We start from the raw sequence: 764 nt of genomic DNA, 5'->3' as shown, positions 1-764 counted from the left end.
CATGTTTAACAGTTGGAAGAAGGCAGTCTGGATCAAATGCTTTTTTTAGCTGTCTTCACACATATACTCGGCCGGTGGTCGGAAATATGGTAAAGGATGACTCGTCCAAGAAAATAACATTCTCCCACTGCTCTAGGGACCAATTCTGTAGGTCCACTCTAATGCTTTGCAATGTTTGTTTTTGAAAGTAGTGGTTTTCTGGTTGCAGCTCTCCCGTGAAATCCAGCTTTGTGAAGCTTTTGGTGAACAGTTTTTGTGGAAACTGTGTTCTCAAGGTGGTCATTAAACTCTGCAGTAATTTTGGGAGCTGTACTTTTGTGATCCTTTCTAACAATTCGCGTGAGATTCCAACGGTCCTTATCTGAAAGTTTTGGTTTTCTTCTGGAGTTTTGTTTTGACAAGGAGGTTTTTCCCTCTTTCTCAAAGGCTCTCATTACTTTTGAGACAGTACTTCTTGATACACCAAATATTTTGGATGTTTTTGTTACACTAGCACCTGCCATATGAGCACCAACAATTTGACCTCTTTGAAAGTCCGAGAGATTGGTCATTTTAATGAATTTTAATTACCTTTTCTGATGATATCTGTAAAGAAACAGCAATTTTAGCAAAACATATTAAGCAACACTAATAATAAATCAAAAAACATAAAAATAAATAAGCCTTTGATGATTTTATAGATATTTTTAAATTATGAGGCTATGATGCTAGGTGTTTCCATTATTTTGACCAACCCCTGTATAGCTTAAAAGGCTCAGAATATC

The 764-nt window shown here is 36.4% G+C and overlaps 1 long non-coding RNA gene across 1 annotated transcript in view; it reads left to right on the top strand.

The window, feature by feature from the left end:
• LOC128249617 (uncharacterized) overlaps positions 1-764 on the top strand; it is a 21878-nt gene that overhangs the window by 8134 nt on the left and 12980 nt on the right. The window lies entirely within an intron of this gene.

Source organism: Octopus bimaculoides, chromosome 16 (assembly GCF_001194135.2).
Source record: "Octopus bimaculoides isolate UCB-OBI-ISO-001 chromosome 16, ASM119413v2, whole genome shotgun sequence".
Taxonomy (NCBI): domain Eukaryota; kingdom Metazoa; phylum Mollusca; class Cephalopoda; order Octopoda; family Octopodidae; genus Octopus; species Octopus bimaculoides.
This window is presented reverse-complemented; position numbering and strand designations above follow the sequence as displayed.